Source organism: Echinops telfairi, unplaced genomic scaffold, assembly GCF_000313985.2.
Source record: "Echinops telfairi isolate 266 unplaced genomic scaffold, ASM31398v2 ScPeMD7_7469;HRSCAF=8507_1, whole genome shotgun sequence".
Lineage (NCBI taxonomy): Eukaryota > Metazoa > Chordata > Mammalia > Afrosoricida > Tenrecidae > Echinops > Echinops telfairi.
In genome coordinates, this window is record NW_022111373.1 from 45,478,401 (window position 1) to 45,496,165 (window position 17,765).

Consider the following 17,765-nt stretch of genomic DNA (forward strand, 5'->3'; position numbering starts at 1 on the left):
CCAAAAAACTGGATTTTTTCCCAAAACTATTTATGCAATATTTTGGAAATGTTGATGGCAACATATGTACAAGTATGCTTAATACAACTGAATGAGAGCCCCCCACCCCAATAAAATGAAAACAGATTTTTTCCCCAAACAACTTTATCACCTTCAAAGTACTCTCCATTACACTTAATACATTTGTCAAATCTAGGATACCATTCTTGGAAACATTTTTCACACTCATCTGTTTGTATGGCTGACAACACATCCCTCATTTTTTTTTCTTCACCTCTTCTACATCTTCAAATCTCTGTCCTTTCATGTCCCTCTTCATTCACAGAAAAAAAGAATTTGCATGGAGCGAGGGCAGGTGAGTCAGGTGCATAGGAAAAGAGAGGCATTCTTTTTTCGACCAAAAATTGGCACACTGGGATGGCTGCATGAACAAGTGCGTTGTCGTGGTGCCCAAACTAGTACCTTCTCTGCCACAAACCCAGGCCTTTTTTTTTTTTGTTACGTCATTATGCAGTCGTTTCAGAATCTCTAAATAAAAAGCTTGATTAACTTTCTAGCCTGTAGAATGATCTCTGAATGTACTCTCTTTTGTCTATTCGGCCATCACAATAAAACAAGGTTAGCATAAGGCAAAGGAAAGACATCAAAGGTATTTGTCTGGAGGAAGAAAAGGTGAAATTATTGTTAATGGCAACTGATATGATTTTATATGTGGCAAACCCCAAAAGCTCCACAAGAGGAGTACTGGATGGAAGTGATAAAGGAATATGGCAGAGTGGCAGGATACAAGATAACAAACAGAAGTCTCTTGGACTGATATATACACTGAATGAGTCCATGGGACAGGAGAACAAAAAGGTAGTACCCTCCACAATAGCCAAGCACAAAGTGAAATATCTAGAGAGATACCTAACAACAACAAAAAAATCCAAAATATTTGTAAGAGGAGAACTACAGAACACTAATACAAGAAACCAAGAGTGACCACCATAAATGGAAGAATATCCCATGCTCATGGATCGGAAGATTTAATATAGTTAAGATGTCAGTCCTGACCAAGGCACTATGAAGTTTAATGCTATCCCAATGTAAATACCATTGTCCTTCTGAAACAATTGGAAAAATTGACTACCAACTTCATATGGAGATGGAAGAAGCCCAGAATTAGTAGGGAACTCTTCAAGAAGGACAATGCGGGAGGGCTTACTTTACCTGACTTTGGCTACTACTATACAGCCACAGTGGTCAAAAGAGTGTAGTACTGGTATACTGACAGATATTCATACCAATGGAAAAGAACTGAAAACCCAGAAATAAAAATCATCAGCATAAAGACAACTGATCTTTGATAAAGGACCAAAAAATATCAAATGGGAAGCAGATGCCCTCTTCAACAACTGGTGCTGGAAAAAATGGACATCTACCTGTAGAAAATTGAAGCCAGACCCTTACTTCACTCCATGCACAATAATAAATTCAAGGTGGATCACAGACCTCGAGTTAAACCCCAAACCAGTAGGGCCATCAATGAAGGAATTGGGACAAACCTAAGAACTTTGACGCAGAGAATACATAATCTATTGGAAACAGGGAAGGACACAAACTCAAGGGAAGTGTAAATTGACAAATGGGATCTACTGAAGATGAAATACCTGTGTACATTGAAAGACTTCACCAAGAGTGTAGTAAGAGAGCCCACAGTCTAGGAAAACATCATTAGCAATGACACATCAGACAAAGGCTTTATTAGTAAAATCCACAATACTCTGCTAGCCTACAATAAGAAACAAACAAATAACCCATTGAGGAGATGGGCAAAAGACCTGAACAGAAGTTTCACAAGGGCAGAAATCCAAATGATGAACAAACATCTGAGAAAATGTTCCTGATCATTAGCCATAAGGGAAATGCAACTATGAGATACTACCTAACACTCTCAGATAGCTCAATTAAAAAAAAACAAAACAAACAGAAAGCATCAAATGTTGGAAGGGATGTGGTGAGATAGGAACTCTCATCCATTTCTGGTGTTCCTGTAGATATGTGAGCCATTATCGAAATCGATATGCCCATACCTAAAACAAATGTAAATTGAGCTACCAAATGACCCAGCAACCCCTCTACTGGACATATACCCAGAAAATGTAACAAACAGCCCACAACCACACATCTGTGCTCCAGTGTTCATCGCAGCACAGTTCACAATCACAAAGAATTGGAAAAGCGTAAATTTCCATCAACCGATAAATGGATTAAAAAACTGTGGTATATAAATATGATGAAGTATTATGCAACCTGAAAAGTAGAGAAAATCTCATGAAGTACATCAACACATGGGAAAAGTTAGGAGAAATTATTCTAAATGAAGTAAGTCAGCCACAGAAGGACAAGTATAATATGAGTCTGCGGAGGTAAGCTTAAGAACACAAGGGGCATAGGGGAAAGGCTTCTAAGTGCATAGATTCCCGGGGTGAGGTCCAGGCACTCAAGCAGGGGTCGGATCCAACCCAGGGATGCCAATGGCAGCCAACTGAAAAGGAGGACAAAAGGGAAAGCAACAACAACAACCAAAAGAAAAGCAAAACAAAAGGGGAAAAACGTGCATAGTGGGGAACAGGACACTAAGCCACTCAGGGAGGGCATTCGCCTTGTCTCCACAGGAAAGGGAGAAAGGGACCAGAACTCAACCTGGGTGCCAAGCCTCAAGGGCATCATATCAGCATGAAGCAGCAAACTAGCAGAAATGTTTGCTGGACCTGCCCCAGTCCCTTGTCGACCCCCTCCCCAGAAGAATGTATTACAGAAGACAGCACTGATGATACAGCCCGGGGAGAATGGCAGATCTGCGCAGACCACAGAGGAGTAAACGATGAAGGTAAGAGAAAGAGGGGGAGAGACCATGGACTGTAACCTCGCGAACCAAGCTGCGAGGACACCATTCCTGGTTGGAGCAGCCAAAGCACAGAGAGGACCATGGGATTGGCCCCGCCGTGAGACATGATGTCACTCACTGAATCACAGGGCTACAGGGGACTGCACTGGTGACACAGCCGGAATGTGGCCCAGTCTGACAAACCCACCCACCCCACCCCCACCAAAGCAAAACATAAAGGGAGTGTAGCTGAACAGCAAGGGGAGCAAAACAATGAATACCTGAGGAATCCCGAGCATAGAAGCCGGAATCAGTGGACAGGGCATGGCACTCTACCAGATCAGAGTGGTCAACATGGAGAAGGGTCAGCAAACGTACTTGGAACTATTCACAGGGCTTTTTTTCTCTCTCTGTTTTCCCCGCTTTTATTTCTTTATTCCTTTTCATTTTCTCATGACTATCCATATAAGATAGGCAGGAGACGAACCAGTCAGGCTGTGATGTAGCAACAACGAAACATACATCCCACTATCATGATCCCAATTCTACCTTACAAATCTGGCTAGACCAGAGGGTGTACACTGGTACAGATAAGAACTTGAAACACAGGGAATCCAGGACGGGCGGATGATCCCTTCAGAACCAGTGGTAAGAGTGACAATACCAGGGAGGGTGGGGTGGAAGGGGGGAACCAATTACAAGGATCTACATATAACCTCCTCCCTGGGGGACGGACAACAGAAAAGTGAATGATGGTAGATGTCGGACAGGGCAAGATATGACAAAATAATAATTTATAAATTATCAAGGGTTCATGGGATGGGGGGAGCAGAGAAGGAGGGGGAAAAATGAGGAGCTGATGCCAGGGGCTTAAGTGGAGAGCAAATGTTTTGAGAATGATGAGGGCAATGAATATACAAATGTGCTTTACACAATTGATGTATATATGGATTGTGATAAGGGTTGTATGAGCCCCTAATAAAATGATTTTAAAAAATAGAAGTGAAGAAAGAAAGAAAAAACAAAAAAACTGGAGGAAAGTTGTATGTTTCATCTGTGCTTTATTGCACCCTGACTGGCTCATGTCCTCCAAAAAAAAAAAAAAAAAATTAGGCAGGATAACCAATCCTGAAGAGAAAACAACAGGGGAGGCAGCACTGAGGGCACGTGGAAGAGGAGGAGGTTGAAGAAATGGAGCAGGGATCCAACAATCCCAGGGACAAGGGAACAATGGGAGACCTAAAATCAATGGTGAGAAAGGTGTAGAATGCTTGATGGGGTTTGATTAAGTGCAATGTAGCCCAAAGTACTGAGAGTTCAATGAATGTCAAACATGATAGTGGACCGGAGGAAAGTAAAAAGAAATCCAGGAAAGACTAGGCAGCAAAAGACACTTTTAGAGGTATAAATAAAGGCATGCATATGTGCAAGTACATTAATATATAAAGATAGGGATATAGGTCTATGTACGTATATGTAAATGCTAAGCATTAAGGTAGCAGATGGGCATTGGGTCTCTACTCAAGTACTCCCTCAATGCAAGAATACTTTGTTCTAATAACCCAGAATTCTGTGATGCTCACCTTCCTAACAGGATTGCTGGAGCCAAAACACTTGCATAAGCAAATGTGGTGAAGAAAGCAGGCGGTGCCCTGCTATTAAATGATATAGTGTGTGGCGTCTTAAAGGCTTGAAGTTAAACAAATGGCCATCTAGCAGAGAAAGCCAAAAAGCCCATATGGAAGAAGCACACGAGCTGTTGTTATCATGAAGTGTCAATGGGTAAGGTATCAGGCATCAGAAGACCCAAGGCATACAAATATATCAATGCAAATGATGGGGGTCAGAGTGGAGACCCAAAACCCATCTGTAGATAAGAAAGAATGAGACAGACAGGGTGAAGCATAGCACCAATGGAACACACAACCTTCTACTTCTTTAATGCTTATCACCCCCACTATCATGACCCCAGTTCTATCTTACAAATCCAGCTAGGCTGGAGCATGTACAATTGTACAGATAAGAGCTCTTGACACACGGAATCCAGGACAGATAAACTCTTCAGGAACAGCAATGGGAGCAGCAATACCACAAGGATAGGGGGAAGGAAGGAAGAGAAGTGGGAGAAATGCGAACTGACTGCAATGACCAACTTATAATTCCCCAGAAGGATGAAAAAGAGTAACATGTGCTTAGGGAGAAGCGGACTGCATAAGATACGAAAATAATAATAACTAATCATTTATTAGGGCTCCTTGAGAGTGGAAGGGTGGTGGAGGGTTCAAATAGTACGAAGATATTTTGAAAATGATGACAGCAACATATGTACAAATATGCTTGATGCAATTGATGTATAGATTGTTATAAGAGCTATAAGAGGCCACAATAAAATGATTTATTAAAATTTTAAAAATGAGGTTTGAGAGAAACAGCTTCTGTGACAAAACTCAGTGACCAGTGAAAACCATTTCAGGCAACGCCTCTAACTCAAGAGTGAGTTGCTGGATGCTTGCCTAGTAGGAAAAACACATACTACGAAAGCTCCACTTTGCCCAGTGCGATGCAATTCGCGCGCGCACACCTGTGTGTGTAATCATAAGTGTCCTGGTTTTGTTTCTGCATATAAATATGCCTAACGCACAGCCATTGTAACCAATTCTTCTTGTTGAGGATCTTCCTCTTTTTCACTGATGCTTTACAAGCGTGGCATTCTTTTCCAGGGCCTGTTCTCTCCTGATAGCATGTCCAATGTACATGAGACAAAGTCTCGCCATCTTGAATCTATGGAACATTCTGATTGTACTTCTTCCAAGACAAATTTGTCTATCTCCATAGTACTCTCAATATTCTTCACAAAGACAATAATCCAAATGCATTGATTCTTCTGTGGTCATTTTTATTCATTGTTCATCTTCCACATGCCTATATGTACCGCAATTTAATTTTCTAGGAGATGAATCAGATTGACCAAAGAAAATATCATACAGCTTTTATTAATTATTCTCTGATTAAGAAACCAAGTCAGAATATCAAGTTTTCAATTTATTTTTGATGATTGTAAATGTGGGCACGAAAAGGTATTTGGAATGAGGAATAGTCAAAGAAAACATACATTTTTTGGTATGCGCGTTGCATTATTTTTATAGCCACGTGATTAGGAGTGACTTAGGTTTTCCGGAATAGGTATGACTGTAATACTCATTTTATCAATGCTGACCTCTGGGAATTCTTTTAGAAGTTCTACATGGAAGTTTCTTCACAGTGCCTCCTGAGAGCAGCAATCAAACAGTACTCACATAGATTCAAACAATAAAAGTGTTTCAGAAATATAGAATACAATCCTAAGGTTGCAATATACCGGTTCTAAATTCAATTGGTGCCAAGATTCTGAAGCATACTTATATATGTTTTGCTTTGTCACTGTCCTAATGCTTAAGAGGCCTATTTTCAAATATCAGAAATAAAACACAGAATTTATTAAGTAATGGCCAGCTCTCCTTTCTTTAAATGTATAGTATATAACTCATAAATAACTTCCACCCTGCTGCCTGCAGAAAAAGGCCTTCAAGGGTCCCACCATTTAATTGAAAACCATCTATTGTGTGTTTTCTAAAACTACCTGAATTTTATTGCTGTTATTGTCAAAAGAAAATGGTTTTTAAATGTTAGAACATTCATTTGAGCCACAATTAAATGTTCAGCAGAAATAGTCTAGACCAGGGTTAAGTGATAGTTTAGATTATATGAGATCATATTTAATTTCTAGGATCTGAAATTTTCCATCATTTGAAATTGGGGTTATTATTTTAAATGATAGCAGGATAAGCAAAGATTTCTTCTTGAAAATGCTTTTAGGCATTCATTAATTCTGCTTATATGAAAATAGAAACCTTTGTTTCTTTATGTGGTGAGAAGCTAAATTTTCAAATTTTATCCAAAGATAATATGGAGACATTTAAATTATGAAGATAATAATAAATATTACTTACAGAAAGATATTATTATTAAAGCAATATAGATATCTTATAAAAGATATTAGGGGGAAATTTCCTTTAAGGGATTTGTTGACTTTGTGAAATAAATGCCTTACAAATCACTCTTAATAATGAGGAATGTAACTTAGAATATAGAAATCATTTTTTAAATACATTACCCTTTGAACTTCAAATTAATCTCATTAATCATTTTCACCTTTATGTTTTTCTAAATTCATTTAGAACCATATCGTATGAAATGTATTCTTTACTTGGTCGTTCTAACAATGGAAATGTAAAGTGAGATCCATGATACCAAAATATGTATATGAAACAATGAAGGATTTAGTTTATTACATAAAGTAAGCATCTTGTTTTAAACAATTAGTCCAGCATTACTACTTTGTGACTCTATAAGTTTTAGCAAGTCACTTAATGTCTCAGTTTTGGATTTTTAATTTGTTGGTTATTGTAATAATTAAATAAGGTAATACCATGTTAAGTATAAGCAACATATAGGGTGTCTTATCATTTTTAGTTGTCATGAGTTTGACTATTGGTTATCAAATATGTATGCAGAGTAAAATTACTCCCCAGAGTTTTCAACATTGTGACCTATCAAAAATATATGCTCATGACTACCACCTGAGGTGCCTCTGGGTGGTTTTCAAGCTACCAAAGCGAACAATTTATTTCAGGCAACTACTGTGCAGGTTTGTAGTTTGTCTCTCAGCATATGCAACTAGCACTGAATTGCTTTTAATTTTGGCTGTATGCTTTTATTGTTTACTCACGTAGTGAATCCTCTGTTATTTACTCTTATTCCCATAAGTAGTAAGTACTTAATACATTTGCAAGTGAATAAATAAGTGAATATATAAATAATCTTAAAATGTCCTGAAAGTATAAATTAAATATAATATATATGACTAGATTATATAGCATTGATCCTTTTTCTCATTCAGATAATCTTAAATATCAGCAGTGTTGCCTAAGCAGTCATTTCCAATTATAAATGCAGTATTGATCTGTGAAATGGAAGATATTTTCCTCTAAATCATGTTTGCCTTCTAATCTGATGGAAATGTAGAAACTGGAAAGATGCAAATTTCCTGCTATATTTTCCCTTAACCTTTACAATGGATCTATTTAACCCCTATCTGCATGTTTATCTACTTACTAAATCATGGAACCATATTTGACCAGAGGTTAACTTAATCTAAAGAGTCCTATGTCATTTCATATGCATGAATTAGCACCACTACCCAATTTTTAAGTACTAGCAATTTGCTAAAGACTGGATCATAAGTTCATAAACGTATTTAGCTTTCAAACATCCTTGGGAATTAAAAACTTTTTTACTATAGCCACGTTCCAGGATTAAGTGTAGGCATCTGTTTTGAAGCCCCTTTGGATTGTTTCAGTGTTTCCCATGGGGTAGTATCACTCACTGTGGGAAGCACTGCATTCGATGAATAATGAAAGATATAATTCATTCATTCATTCATAGGTAGACAAATATTTCCAACAGAAAAACATCATTATTGGAATAATAGGCTAGTAAGAACAGCATTGTTCTCCATGACTGTACAGATTGCATAAAAAACAGAGGTGAATATTTTTCTTAGAAAAACATTTTATGATATGCATCCACTGTCTGATATTCTTCTTCTTATGATCTTTGTCTTGTAGAGCCTAATCTTCCTAAAGACCATCATGTATCTACATAAAACCTTCTGCCCACATTTTTTAATAACAACATGCCTAATTGCATTATCTTTATTCAGATAACACATTCCACATTTTCCCCTTTTAATCAAAAGTTTTGAGGCCTCAACTGTTTGTGCCCTCCAAAAAAACTGTTTCTGGTATAACTTTAAAATATCTGTTTAAGGTGGGAAGAACTAGCTGTGTTAGATCGGGTTAACTGGAGAAACAAATTCAGGGACCTTTATATATGTATAAGAAAAGAGCTTTATGTCAAAGAGCAATTGTATATTGATAAAATATGCCAGTCCAGTCCAGATCAAGTCTATAAGCCCGATATTATCCCATATGTCCGATATTAGTCCATAAATTCATCTTCAGACTCAATGCAGTATAAGGAGTGATGCCATATGCAGGCAGATCACAGATGGTGGGTGAAAAGACTTGTGGATCCAGTGGCGGTAGAAGCATCTCAGTACTGGCTCTGTAGGTCTCTGTTGCATGGCTCACTCAGGTTTCAGCATAGCTCCACAGGGCTTGTTCACAGGAGATGAAAGCAGACAGAGAGTGTGTGTGTGTCCTGCCTCCAGGGAGGCAGAAAGGAAGTTCCCAGAATCCTCATGAGAAGGCCACTCCCACAGGAGGCATCAGGCTGTGACCTGATAGATAGGCTAGACTCCACCCCTTCACTCTTAATATCCTCAAGTAGACATGAGATTATGTAACTACCATACTAGCCTTGCTACCTTCGCTAAAATCATTCCTTTGATAAATATAATTGGAGCATCTGGTCTTGAACTTTGTAAAAAGTTGTATAAAGATGACATGGCATTGGGCCTCCTCTGAGTTCACAAAGGGGAAGAAGAATTATATGATCAACATCAGCTTCCCATTCATTCACAGAATAGTGTGTGCCAAGGACTCAGAACCTTAATAAACCGTGTAACAGGTATATACTGGGAAGCACTAGGAGAAATATCTGGACCAGTGAGATTTCGATGAGGCTAAGTGAGACATGCCTCACTCCTGAACTTTCTTACCAATTCTGACACCAACAACCTTTCCGACAGCATTCTCTAGATTCTGTTCTGGGTTTGATAAATCATGGCAATGGCCACATAGAACTCAGACAATACCTACAATGATGAAGTTTATTAGGGGAGCTAACAGGTTCAATTGGGATCGGAAATGTTCAGGAGAAAGTTCTTTTGTCAGGACAGTCTCTTCTCAGCTGTGCTTGCAGGCAGGTCTCTTTCTAGTGCCCAGTCTTTCATCCACATGCCCCCTTGGCCTTTGAATGCCTCACATGCACCCCACTCCACACTAAGCCCCAGCCCAAGAAAGTTGGCTTTTGTTCCTTAGATCAGCTAGCCAAGTTCCCCCAGTTCAGTGCTTGCAGGAACCCTTCTCAGCCAGCGTGCCTCCAGCTGGAAGGCAGTTTGACTTTCTCTGTAACAAGGGAACTCATGTCTGGGTATTGTATTAGTTTTCAGTCTGCTGGACCTAGGAAATTCACTTTGCAAAGATATCATATCAATGTGAATGAGGGGGAGTGCAGAGTGGAGACCCAAAGCCCATCTGTAGACAATTGGACATCAGAAGGGTCACAAGGAAGAGAAGAGCCAGTCAGGGTGCAGTATAGCACCGATGAAACATACAACTTTCCTCTAGTTCTTTAATGCTTCTTCCCCACCCACTATCATGACTCCAATTCTACCTTAAAATCCGGCTAGACCAGAGCATGTACATGGGTACAGATATGAGCTGGAAACACAGAGAATCCAGGACAGATAAACTCCTCAGAACCAATAATGAGAGCAGTGATAACAGGAGGATGAAAGGTAGGTGGTGGGGAGACAGGGGGAACCAATCACAATGATCTACATATAACCCCCTCCCAGGGGGATGGACAACAGAAAAGTGGGTGAAGGGAGAGACATTGGTCAGTGTTAAGACAAGAAAAAATAATAATAATTTATAAATTACCAAGGGTTTGGAAGGGAGGGTGGAGGAGGGATGGGAAAAAAAAACGAGAAGCTGACCCAGGGCACAAGGAGAAAATGTTTTGGAAATGATGATGGCAACAAATGTACAAAGGTGCTTGGACACAACGGATGGATGGATGGATTGTGATAAGAGCTGTATGAGCCCCCAATAAAATGATTTTTAAAAAGGACATATACAACTTCTTGTTCTACTTTCTTTATCATAGGAAAGTCCCCTATGAGATAATTCATTTTAAACCTAGCATGATGGCATAACTGACCAATCCCCTCATAAGATTTTCAAGTTTTAACAATTTTAATCAACCTTATTAACAATAACATAACTGATCAATATAACTTGTATTTTTCCCACCTTCTCTTACCTAGATCTATCAGGAAAAATAATCATTAGGTGGGAGTTACAAAGACTATGAAAAAAAGCCACATTAATTCACTGCATAGCATACCTATAATACAAGACTAAATTATTTAAGAAAAGGCGAGAAATTATAATGTACCGGGTATAAAGTAAGTACTTACATATCAGAAATGGTTCAAGAAAAGACTTTGCAATTTAACAATTAATTAGGCATGAAATTGGGATGCTTACAATCTTAAATAAAATATCAGTTTTCTAATTCCAGCTACTCAAAAAAAGGCATTATAAGATGTAGGAAAGAAACAAAAACTTATAGTCCTCTGAAACTATCAAATCTGATTAAAATGAATATAGCATAAATAAATAATAGTGCTATCTTACCTACTGCATTTTAAGTAACTATAGAAATGTGTTGAGCTGAATGTAGGCTTCACTACATTTGAACAAAGACTAATCTATTGCTAAAAATATTTTAAAGGAAATAAGAGGATCTTCTCATGTTTCCCAGGGAAATGGAGTGCTAAAGCAAATATTTCTTTTCCCTCTCCATATTCTCAGTAAGAGTAGATAGATGTTATGAGTAAAGAAATAATTGAGAATCATATACTCATCTCACTGCATTAATCAGACACAGTCCATACACAAACACCACTCTCACCAAGACAACAAAAACCAAAGATTTTCTTTGGTAATCTCTATTTTTGAGGCATGGCCAATTTATCCATTAGTTGTAATACTTCCTATGGCACAAAGTACATTAGGATCACAAAATTGTTTTTAATTTCTCTTGAAATCTAAAGAAAACACCTTATAGATTGAAAAAAAAATTACAAAGGGATACCCCCTAAAACGGATTTTTTTCAAAGCTATGTATTTAATTTTTTTTTACTAAACAACCTTATCACCTTCAAAATACTCTCCATTATGCTTAATACATTTGTCAAATCTGCAATTCTATTCCTGGAAACATTTTTCAAACTCATCTATATGGATGGCTGACAGCAAAATGCCGCCCCCCCTTTTTTTTTCTTCACCTTTTCTCCATCATCAAATCACTGTCCTTTCATATCCCTCTTTATTTGCAGACACAAAAAGAAGTTGCAGGGAGAGAGGTCAGGTAAGTGAAGTGTGTGGGGAAAGAGAGGACTGCTGTTTTTGCTAAAAGCTGGTGCACTGAGAAGGCTGTGAGAACAGGTGCAGTATTGTGGTGGCAAAACCAGCCCCCATCTGCCACAAAACAAAACCTCTTTTGTTGCACACTTTTATGCAATGTTTTCAGAATCTCTAAGTACAAAGCTTGATTAACACTCTAACCTATTGGAATAAACTCCAAATGCACTTTCTCCCTCATATCGAAAAAACAAATGAGCGTTGTCTTGATCTTTGATATTATTTCACAAGTTTGGGGGAATAAGGTGATGATGGCGTCTTCCACTGGCTTAAATGATGTTTGCTTTTGACGTCACTTGTCTCATTACCAGTAATGAACTTAGAAAAAATCTGGGTTGCTTCAGAGCTGTTCTTTCAAAGCATAGCACGCTTCCACTCGATGCTTATTTTCCTGGTCAGTCAGAAGCTTAGGCACAATTTCACAGCAACCCTTCTCATTTCCAAATCTTCCATTCGAATTCACTGAATGGACCTCCAAGATAGTCCAGATAACGTCCCCATCTCTTCAATAGTCTGCAGTCGGTCTTCAAGCACAAGTGCACAATTTTGTCAACATTTTCATCTGTTCAGGAAGTTGACAGATGGCCAGAACAAGGTTTGTCATCAATCAGCATTTCCCCTTTATTAAAATGAGAAAACCTCTTGAACACCCAGGTTTCCCCATGGCGCTGTCCTTATAAGTGTGTTCAACATCACAACAGTTTCTGCGGCATTTTTCCAAGCAAGAAAGAATATTTCACTGTCACACACAGTTCTCTTAAATTGGTTATCACAAAACAAACAAACGAGGTTTGAGTGCAACTGCTTTCACACACAAAAAATAATTGTGTCCAGAGAGAACTTTCCAGGGCAACACTACTGGGTGTATTAACTCAGAGCGAGTTGCTAAATGCTGGCCTAGTGGGGAAAAATGCATACTAGGGAAGCTCTGCCGAGGGGAGCTTTTATCTGTTTTGTTTTGTTTTTTTTGTGGGGGGGGCTTGCACACGGGGTACTCCCTCGTATATATTGACATTCTGCCATTTAATAACATAGACATTGAATATAAATTGTCATTCTTTTTCTTATTTTTTAGTATGCAAAAAAGATACCTCCAAAAGAAAAATATTCTAAGACCCAGGGAAGAAATAAAAGATTTTATACCAGGTTTGGGAAACAAGTTAGGGTGTTCTGAATGACTAGCTAAACGAATTCCTAACTACATAGACCCAAAATTAAGTCTTTAAGTTCAGATTTGGAAGTCATCAATTTATTTTTGCATCAGTCCTACGTACTGGTTTTAACAGAACATATATCTAAAATATCATCCTAATATTTTTGTATAAATATGACTTGGGAGAGAATTGGTAAATCATTAGCTATTTAATGCTTTTCTAATTATCATGATGTGGTAACAGTAAATTCCTGGGCAACAGTATTACATTACTGAGACATTGGGAGTATTATAGTATTTTCATGTTTTACAAATGTAGGACATTTATTGAGTTTGGATATATGCAAGATTTATTTTATGATCTTCTGGGAAGCAGGATAATTCATTAAAAAAATCCACAACATAGCCATCCCTCTCTTTATATCACTCTTCACATATATGTAATCAAGTACACTATAGAAATGGGCTAAAAAGCATCCAGGGGATGAAAAGGCCAATGAAAGGAACAGGGAACTATAGATTGACCATGTGGAAAAAGAGCTGCTTATTTTTAATAGGTAATAAATGATGAGTCCAGAAGTGTAAGCAAAAGAAACAAGGCCTTCTTAAAAATGCAACCAATTAAAAAAATAAATAATAAAGGATGGGAAATTAGAAAGCACACCACATTCAAAAACAGGACTACAACTAGTAATAATGGCCCAGAATTACTTTCAAACAATCGTGTGTCAGGAATGCAGAACCTAAAGCAAAGAGCACACCAAGAGTATCCTGGAATTCACCAGGGGGAAAAACAAACCCAAAGCATGCAACCAAGAGCTACTATTCAAGTATCTGCCTAAATGACTAACTATGTGAAATTAGAAATAGATATCTGAATCATGGAATAATTCTTATAAACTATGCTTCTTCTACCCCCAAACACATTATTGTTGTTCTTGTTGTTATGATTAGATACTGTTAAATTAATATCAACTCATAGTGACCCTTTGTCAAAAAGAAGGGTACACTGGCTGGTATTGTGTTCTCCTCGCAATGGTTATGCTTGTGACCATCATTGTAGTGACTGTGTCAATCATCTGGTCTCGGTATTTCTTTTTTTACTGTCCCTCTTGTTTATACCAAGGATGATATCTTTTTCCAGGGACTGGTCTCTAAAATTTTTGTCATGAGACCAAACTCACCAACCTGAATTCTCAGAAGCATTCAGGTTGTCCTTCTTCGAAGACAAGTTTTAGTTTATTTGTTTTGGTAGCCCAGGGCATCGTCAATCATCTTTCCCAGGACCATAGTTCCAATCCATTGATGCTTCTTCAGTCTTGCTTTTGCAATGTTCAACTTTTACATGCTTCTGAGGTGATCTGCTGAGCTGGGATCAGACACACCTTAGTTTTCAAAGGAAAATCTTTGCTTTTCAACAGTTTAAATAGATCTTTAGCATCAGATTTACCTAAAACAATTCTTCCTTTACTCTCTTGACTGATGCTTACAAGAGCAGGTGGTTGTGAATCCAAGCAAGACAATATACTTGAAAACTTCCATTTTTCCTCCATTTATAATGTGTATTGCAATGTAAAGAAAACTAAAATCCTCACAATTTTAACGGAAAAATAAAATGGACAAATTGTGAGGATTTTCATTTTCTTTATATTAATTTAGAATCCATATTGAAGACTGCAATTCTTGATCTTCATCAGAAGGGCTTCAAGTTCTCCTCATTCTGAGCAAGAAAAGTTATGTCATCTGCATATCACAGTTTGCTTAATTAGCCTTCCTCCAAAACTAATATATAGTCTAATAGTCTATATGTCACAACTTCTCTGATTATTGATTCAGTATAGATGTTGAATAAGTATAGTGAAAGGATACCTTCTAGATTCACATCTCTCTTAACTTGAAACCATGCAGTGTCCACTTGCTCTATCGGCACAACTCTGCCTCTTGACCATGTGCAAGCTCCACAGGAGCTTAGAGTCCTGGAATTCCTGTTCTAATCAAAGCTATCCACAGTTTGTCGTTACCCACATTGTAGAATGCTGGTGCATAGTTAATAAAACAAAAGTAATTTTTTTCCATCTGTTGTTCCATGTCTTCTTCTAAATCTCATCTGAATTTCTGGAAAGTTGCTGCCAATGTGCAGCTTCAAACACTATTGCAGGTCTTCAGAAAATGTTATTATGTGTGATATGGTTTGGTAATTTGCACATTCTATTAGATTTACTTTCATTGGAATGATATTAATATGGATCTTTTCCACTCAGATGGCCAGGTAGCATAGGCCAGCGAATAGTTCCACCACTTTATCAGTTTGTTGAAACACTTCAACTGGTACTTTTTCAATTCCTATAACCTTGATTTTGGCTAATTCTTTCAGTGCTGCTTGGACTTCTTCCTTCAGTATTATTGAATCTGAATAAAAAATTCTGAAAGGAAACTCCGGAAGATAAAGCAAAATCTAATGAACTGTGTAGAGACATAGAGTGAGAAAACAAAATGGAAAAGCACACACATCATCATCATAACCTAAATGGAGAGAACTAAAGAAAAAGTGCAAGCTTCAAATTCTAGTATTGAAAGATGCTCTGGGCAAACTGTTGAATGGTGCAGGAAGCGTCCAAAGAAGATGGAATGAGTACATAGAATCACTGTGCCAAAAAAAGAAAAAGTCAGCATTCAACCATTTCAGAATGTAGCATATGGGCAAGAACCACTCGTGCTGAAGGAAGAAACTTAAGTTGCCCTGAAGACATTAGCCAAAAATAAGGCTCCAAGAATTGATGGATATCAAGTGACATATGTCAACAAAGTGATGAAGCACTGCAAGCACTCACTCCTCTATGCCAGGAAATATGGAAAACAGCTATTAGACCAATTGACTGGAAGAGACCAATTTTTGTACCCATTCCAAAGAGAGAGGCCCCAACAGAATGCTCAAATTATGGAACAAAATCATGGATATAATTTGCAAGTAAAATTTGGCTGAATATCATCCATTAGCAATTTCAGCAGTATACTGGCTGGAAGCTGCTGGAGTTTCAGGCTTGCTTCAAGAGTATGTGGGAAAAGGGATATCATTGCTGATGTCCGAAGGATGTTGGCTGAAAGCAGGTAATAACAAAAAGACCTTTGTTTGTGTCTTGTTGACTGTGTGAAGGCATTTATTGTTGTGGATCATACAAACTGTGCATAGTCTTGAGAATAATGAGAACTCCAGAACACTTCATTGTGCTCATTTAGAACTTGTACAAAGATCAAGAGGCAGTTATGCTAAGAGAACAAGGAAAGGCATACAATCAGGAAAGGTCTGTGGCAGAGTTGTATCTACTCACTATACTTATCAATCTGTATGTGGAGCAAATCATCTAGAAGCTGACTTATATGAAGAGTGCTGCATCAGGATTGGAGGAAGGCTTATTCACAATCTGAGATATGCAGATGCCACAACCTTGCTGAAAGTGTGGACTTGAAACATTTGCTGATGAAGATCCAGGATTTCTTCCTCTAGAATTGATTAGAAATTATTTAAAAAAAGACCAGAATCCTCACAACTTGGCCAATAGGTAATATCATGTTAAATGGAGAAAAGATTAAAATTGCCAATGATTTTATTTGGCTTGGATCCATAATTAATGCTCATATAAACAGTAGTTAAGTGATCAAAATATGCATAGCATTGGGTAATTCTACTACACAAGACCTCTTTAGAGTATTGAAAAGCAAGGATGTTACTTTGAGGACTACAGTGTGCCTGGGCCAAGCCAAGGTATTTCAATTGATTCATGTTCAATTGAAAGTTGGACATTCAATAAGGAAGACCAAAACAAAATTGATGTGTCTTAATTGTGATGCTTGAGAAAAATATTTAAAGTACTATAGACTTTCCAAAAGACAAACAAGTCTGCCTTAAAATAAGTAGACTAGAGTTTTCCTTGCAGACAAGAATGTAAAGACTTTTTCTTTCATAATTAGGACTTATTATCAGGAGTGACAAGTCCCTGGAGAAGGACATTGTGTTTGGTAAAATAGAGAGATAGCGAAAGAGAGGAAGGCCCTCAATAAGAGGATTGACAAGGTGCTGCAACAATAGGCTCAAGCATAGGAACAATTGTGAAAATGGATAGGTACTGGGCAATGTTTTGTTCTATTGTGCATATGATGACTTCGGATCAGTACCAACTCAGCACCTAACAAGAGCATTGGTTCTTGATAATATGCTACCTCTTAAAATGGTTGAATATTTCCATATATACTTGCGTATAAGTCAACCTGAATATCAGCCAAGGCACCTAATTTTATCACAAAAACTGCATTCAAAATGTGCTGAAAAACTCAGCTTATCCTAGAGTATTTATGGTCAATACCTCTTTTGATATAGTGACTATGTACTGCTTCTTACCTTATTTATAGGCTTCTCACATCATTAAATATTTTTCCAGAAGTATCATTTAATATTGCACGTTGAGGCTGGACATATTTCTTCATTTTGTCTTCCCGTTTAAGACTTGTGTGTGCTTCCTTTTTGTTT

The 17,765-nt window shown here is 37.8% G+C and overlaps 1 pseudogene; it reads left to right on the top strand.

The window, feature by feature from the left end:
* The first annotated feature begins 2,721 nt into the window (after positions 1 to 2,721).
* Positions 2,722 to 17,765, top strand: part of LOC101645737 — a 66,592-nt pseudogene continuing 51,548 nt past the window's right edge.